A 6,643-nucleotide genomic window follows, 5' to 3' on the forward strand; every position below is an offset into this window, starting at 1 on the left:
CTCTACCTTCGCCGGTGTAACCGCCAAAATAGCAGCAGCAGCAGCCCTGGCCCTGGCTTGCAGGGATACTACTACACAGTCTACAGTACTGTTGTAGTACGTCGCCCCGTTCCGTGTTCGCAGTTACTGTATTTTCAAGTGTTTTACTATAGTCCATTTCAAAAAGATTAGCAATCAGGTTTTGGTCTTAAAAAGTATGAAGATAAGGGAAATTTGGACAACAAAGTGCATACCGTATTATCTCTAATATAAGCACGGTCCTTTATTTTTTCAATGTACCTCCGCCCCGTGCTATTAATGGAGACGTTCCTTTATTGGAGACTGTTCCATTATTATTTCAACCTCATTTCAGAAGCATGTTGCCATGCAAAATTCATGTATAACACACACATTTCAGGGTTTTTTTCGCCGGTACAGATAATGAATTTACACAGTGTGCTTATAATGGAGACTGAGCACTTTTGTCTTTATTTTTTGAATGCCGCCCCAAGGTGTTCTATTATTGGAGAGGTGCTATTATTGGAGACTGTGCTTACGTCATTAGAGATAATACGGTAGAATGGCTTGTTAGGTCCGTTGCACACTACGTACATGTATAAGAGTCTACGAGCGCGGTCCAGTATAGTTGCTCATGAGTTTTGTTCAGTGCACACTGCACATAGCTCACTTGTTGTTTACGTGAATCGTCATGACAACGAGGATGCACGGCAATTTTTGCTGTCCTTTTGTGCTATTCATGACCTTCGACCTTTGTACTTAGTCTTTGGCGGACTGGCGCACCCGGCGCATGCGATGGAGTCAGTGGTTTACTTACTGCTTTTTTCTTCAGTTCAAACCTTGATTTTGTCGAGGAGATCGAGATCGAGAAAGAAGTCGTGCACACACCTGAAGCAATGAATATCTGGGATGACGGTAGAAGGCCAGTGCTGCCAACCAATTGGGTCTGTTTTGCGTACTGCGACTTCTGATTCTCCGTATTTGCAGCGTTTTTCCGTACTACCAATGAAATGCCTTGTGCATTGCTTCTATCAGGGAGTATTGTACTACTCCCTGGCTTGTATTGTGCTTTTTTGACACTCGCATTCTTGTCGGTGGCAAAATTTGCTAGTGCAAAACATGTGTGACGTGTACCAAGACGTGTTATTTTGTATACATCTAGTCGAAGCATGGCAGACTCGCTTTGGCACATCGCTCAGTTGGCGCTTGCCATGCTTCTACATACATGTACATGTACATACCTGTAGCTGATCGATCCTATTCAATTTTCCGTACCATTTTTGCTCAAATTCCTCACTGCGGACGAAGGAGTGATTTTCCGTACAAATACGGAAAATACGGAAGGTTGGCAGCACTGGAAGGCGGAAGGTGGCCATCGCCACTGTGTCCTTGTTCAAAAGCTTTCAAGACCAGCAAAGCAATTGTATTGCAGATGCCAGCTCCCCGCTCCAAGTCATTGCTTTAGAAGATTCAGGATATGTTTACTCACCCGGAGAAGGAAAGCTGCCAAACAAGCAAAAAGCAGGATATAAGCTGCTTTCTACAGGGGTACGCGACTTACTGAAAAGGAAAAAGCAATTTCTTGATTTTCCGGCCACATTCCTTTGATTTCCATGGGAACATACAAGTATGCGCAGCTTATATGAGTTTTTGTACGTAGTGTGCAACGGACCTACAAGGGCACGGCAAATTGTTCTGTGAAGGTTTGGGACCAGCCGTTAAGGAGTTAGAATTTCGGCCAGGTTTCCGGCCTTTTCCCATGGTTTACAATTTGCCCTGGATGTCAGTATCGATTTTTTATCAAAACCCACGATTTATCCCTTCCTTTTTGGCCTTGTGGTTATGATTGCTGTCTGCTGACCATGAAGGTGTGAGTTCAAATCCCAAACTATCTTCAAGTCAAACTTTTTTTTCATTGTTTTGGTGATCACGTTGGTACAAAAAGTACAAGCCAAAGAAGGTGGCTGCGCCAAATGACTTGTTGTTGTTTTTTTAAAGAGTTGGCACCTATGAATTCAGGGGATGGCCCACGCCTGGTAAAAAGAAAAAGAAAGAAAAAAAGAATGTCTGGCACCTATGAATTCAGGGGATGGCCCACGCCTGGTAAAAAGAAAAAGAAAAAAAGAAATTTAAAGAGTCGGCGTGGAGAAAGCAATTTTATTAGTGCAATTAGGAGTATAATCGATGCAGACATGGCCAGACAACAACGAGTTCATGGAATTTTTAAGGATTTTTATGTTATTCAAAATCGATTTTCGTGTTCCGCTCATCAGTGAATAGTATCGGAACTGAGGGTACTGTGTACAACAATAGAACATTTTATAACAGCATAATTAATTAGAAGTGTGAACAACAAAGGAAGTGCTACAGCATTACATAATAGGTGTCAAACATAGTGCTAACGTATATAACTGAGTGCAGGCACAAAGCAAGAGGTGATACAGTGCAACATGACACAACATTTACATCTGATAACCAGCTACGAGAACAACTTTAGTGCGACTACATGCTTCTTTTGTTTACAAAGAACAGGATTATGCACACGAATACATACAGCTTCCAGAACCTTCAACTGCTTGCAAAGTTGTACAAAGGTGCAAGAGTTGCCTATAATTTTTTACAAGTTGTGTCAAACCGCGCGAATATCATGGTGACGTACCCAAATCAGCAAAACTTTGTCGCATCGCTGACTTCTTCTGTGAATGGTATTTCGCGAGTTCGCATCGCACGCATCCATCGCAGATCGCGTCGCATCGCGTGTCGCATCGCAAAAAAAGCTTCTGTGAATCCCGCTTTAGCCTTTCGCGGTAAAGACACACCTGGCAATATGGCGGTAAACACAACCATAAGTACAGCTGCAGTGGGGTCTTCAACTTACTTCATTCTGGTTTATCAAATAGCAGTGGATATTGCTGGGGCGTTCGACAAAGTGTCGCACCCGGGTGTCCTGTACAAAGCTGAGCGGTATGGGCTCCAGGGACTTCTTGCCTGGCTCAGAAGCTACCTCACCAACCGCATGCTCCAGGCTGTAGTGAGCGGACAGTCCTCCTCTGCTTACCCCATCATGTCAGGCGTCCCCCAGGGTAGCATCTTGGGCCCGACTTTATTCCTTCTCTATACGAATGATGCTGAGGATCATCTACCTGCTGGGGCCCAGCTTGCTGCATATGCTGCATATGCTGCATATGCTGCATATGCTGCATATGCTGCATATGCTGATGACAGCGCATTGTAACAGTTACAAGTGCATATCACGTGACCCGAAGATGCTACCACACTCCAGATCGCTGTAAATGCGCTGGCAGACTGGGGAATGGCCTGGCACATTAGGTTTGAACCTACAAAGTCTCAGTCCCTCCTGGTTTCTCACCATCACAACACAGTCGTCGTCCCACCGATTGTATTCCAGGGCACAGTTGTTCCGGAAGTCGACCAGCTGAAGCTGCTGGGTGTGCTGTTTGACCAACACCTGTCCTTCACAGCTCATATCGGGCAGGGAGTCGTAAATACCGGTATTTTACGACTCCCTGATATCAGGCAATTGGCTATTCGAGGCTCGCAGCGTCTCGGCTTCCTCCGGAAAGCCTCACGAGTGCTGGACTCCAGGTGCCGTGGAGTGATCTACAAGGGCTTTGTCCGCCCGGTTTTGGAGTACGGCATGCTCGTGTGGATGAGAGGTGGATGAGCGCTGCACCCACCACTCTGGCTCGCCTCACTGCCATCCAACGCCGTGGCCTTCACCTAATCGGTGATGGAGCCTACCTCCCTAGCTCGGACATCCGTAGAATGGTCGGAGCACTCTGCTTTCTCTACAAGCTCCACTTTTCAACTGGCCCAGACATGCTTCTCACCCTTCTTCCACCCCGAGCGACCAACACATCACGCCATAGCCGACGCACACAAAAGCATCCCTCGCACCAGTTTCAGCTCACTTCCACTCTTCCGCCCAGAGCACGGAATGATGTCCTTCGGTCCTTCCCTGACGCTGTTGTGGAGGTCTGGAACCAGCTCCCGCAGTGCGTTCTGCTGAACCAGCCAACAAGGAGAGGACTGCAGACGTTCAAAGAAAAGGTCAACACCCACCTGCGCCTTACCCGCTGGGACTGCGCAACGGACAGGCTATGAATCAAAGAAAAAAGACGAAAAAAAGCTCCAACTCTGTTCCCTCCTCCATTCACTTCGTTGACTCTCTGATAACTTCTTATTGCGCATACTTTTCCCCGTAATCCCCAGTTATCTACCCCCCCCCCTGCGTATTTTCTGTAATCTTTTGTTTTTGTGGAGCGCTTGGGTTGCAATGAAGCCGAGACCCTATGGTCGGTCACGCTGCCCCTGCCTCTCCCCCACTCCTGCCATTCCATATGTCCCATCGCTGCCTTGCTGCTTTGTGCCGTCAAATGGTGTGTGTTTTTTTGTAAAAAAAATAAAAATAAAAAAATGATGGAAAAAAGACACACCCTGGCAATATTATGGTGGTAAATACACGCCTGCCCACACACGCTTAGCTCTCTAAAGTAACTAGTTGTTCTTAGCTCTCTACAAAGGCTAGGCTGCAAAGTTGTAGGCTGCAAAGTTCTGGCACAGAGCTCTCCTTCTCACCACCACTATCAGTTCGCGCCTGGCGCCTACGATGCATGGTTGGCGGTATCCGACATAGCAGGCTGGTACATCAAGTAGCGCATGGCACATAGAAGATGACACAGCAACGACATAGCTCGATTGCGATGTACGTTACGTCCCCGCTGGACTCGTCAGGCAATCTTCTTCTTGGAAGTTGTTGTTGTTGTTGTTGTTGTTGTTGTTGTTGTTGTTGTTGTTGTTGTTGTTGTTGTTGTTGTTGTTGTTGTTGTTGTTGTTGTTGTTGTTGTTGAGTTTTATTTAAAGTCGCAACACAAACAGGCGATGGCGCCTTCTTTTATACATGCGAGCGACATGCCACATTTAATAATAATAATAATAATAATAATAATAATATAAGAACAAAGGAAATAATATAGCAATCAAGGTAGGGTGACACGATACAATGACAGCACTGGGATATCGAGGTGCGATTTCTCACAAAAGTGTGCAGAACACAAGCACCCGCGGCGGTCGATTTGTCCCACCGGAACTAGAGCAGGATTCAACAAAAAGACCAACAACCATGGCTGCAACAACAACACCAGCTTCACATCCAACAACAACACCAGGTTCACATCCAACAACAACAACAACAACTAATCCACAAAACAAAGCAGCAAATGACAGACCACGGAGATCTACAGCAGATTACAACCGGACCTATGAATTCACGGTAAAAATACAAAGGAAACAATCGGAAAGGACGACGACTGACATGAAGGCAACGGCATTCACGGTTGGCGTGGGTGGTGAAGGTGAGACGCAGGACGATGCAAGTGAGGAGGAGAGTCGAACCGCTGTGGATGACGGAGCAGGTTCTGATCCGGACAGTGAGGGAGAAGGTGAGCTGAGTGAGGGTGAGAGTGAGTGTGAGGGTGTGCGCGTGAGTCGAGATTGTGTGCGTCCGTCTCGTAATAAGTCTTCAGTATACAATCATTTGGTTTCTAGTACTGACTGTTGTCGTACTTATTCTGATTCCTGTTTTTCTGTTTTGTGCCGTGCTCGTCATGGTTATCTTTTGCAGTTACAAGTTTTGGAAGCTGTTTGTCAGCGCATTCATAAGCCGAATTTGTGTGTCCAGAAAGATAGTGTTATTACCCTAAAATTGTTCAAATAATGTTCTTTTGTGTAGTGTGGCAACGCTGTTGCCACTTGTGCCTAAATGTGTTTTGTCACCTTCTTGTTTATTGTTGTTATTATTATTATTATCATTCGTTCTCACTTTTTTGTTTTTGTTGCTGATACACACTTGTCACGCTTAGTTCTTACTTGTATACCCTTGTGTTCTGCACACTTTTGTGAGAAATCGCACCTCGATATTCCAGTGCTGTCATTGTATCGTGTCACCCTACCTTGATTGCTATATTATTTCCTTTGTTCTCATTTTGTTCTTTAGTACAACGGTGATTCCTGAAGAGTGTTGTACGAAAACTTGTTCGAATAATAATATAATAATAATAATAATAGTAATGGGGAGGGGAGGAGAACAAAATCACAAGTGAAAGAAGTCACCGAAGGTAACTGAATAGGTTACAGATAGATCTGCGGGAAAAAGAACCCTGTTGAAAACCGAAAACGTAACTGACCGAAGGATTGACCATTGGTGACCAGATAAAAAAATTGACCTATTTTGAATACTTGGACGCTTTCGAGAGAGCACAGAAATGGGCGTGACAAGGCTCACAGCGCATCATGGGCGGTGTCTTGTTCCAGAGAATGGCACCAATGAACTGGATCGTACCTCGACCAGAAGGACCGGGCCAGAAGGGTACCTGCAATAGGTTTTGGTCAGCTCCACGGGTGCGATCACTCTGTGTTCTGGCGTAGTAATTCCTAAACACTAGTAAACAGGACACTTGAACGGCCATGAATGCAGCGGCGAACGAATATTAGGATTTTCGCTGCCAGGGCGTCCTCGAGGGTAGGAAGACAGAGTCTCTCGAAGAACCCTGCAGTGGAAGTCCACGGCGGAAAGCCAAAGAAGGCACGGATTGCAGCTTTCGTCATTCGAGTGAGGGAGTCCATG

This window comes from Sycon ciliatum, chromosome 1, assembly GCF_964019385.1.
Source record: "Sycon ciliatum chromosome 1, ocSycCili1.1, whole genome shotgun sequence".
NCBI classification, from domain to species: Eukaryota; Metazoa; Porifera; class Calcarea; order Leucosolenida; family Sycettidae; genus Sycon; species Sycon ciliatum.